Source organism: Salvelinus sp. IW2-2015, linkage group LG12 (genome assembly GCF_002910315.2).
Source record: "Salvelinus sp. IW2-2015 linkage group LG12, ASM291031v2, whole genome shotgun sequence".
NCBI lineage: Eukaryota > Metazoa > Chordata > Actinopteri > Salmoniformes > Salmonidae > Salvelinus > Salvelinus sp. IW2-2015.
Window position 1 is genome coordinate 276,218 of NC_036852.1, and position 503 is coordinate 276,720.

The following is a 503-nucleotide window of genomic DNA, read 5'->3' on the forward strand; positions in this document are numbered from 1 at the left end:
AAAAAGGAGGTGAAGAAAGCAAGGAGAAGAAGAAATGGATGATCTGAAAAAGGAAGTTGACCTGTGAGGAAAACTGATTATATTATTACTAATTAGATTAATCTAATTTAGTTGACATGAACAATGCACATTTATCCATATGCAATTTACACATCAAAAGCACTGGAGTTGGCTGCAAACTTTGAATCCGGTAGTCCCAGAGATGATTTAAATAGTGTGATAATAGCATCAAAACGGTCAGTATTTTCACCAAGAAAGACTAAGGAAATAAAGTAAGCCTATTAGTCTCTGTGGATCAGAAAAGGTACAACACACAACCTTTCAAATGTGCATCAAGCTCTGTAGTTTCTAGACTTGCATTTGGGTACTCACTCACACTCTCTCACATTGACTTACTATTACTCTGCAGGGAGCCTTGGGAGCAGTTTCAAAACCCCAATAGCCTGCGTTTAAACTTCAGAGGAACAGTAGCGTATCTTTGGAAACTGCTTTTTTTTTTATAC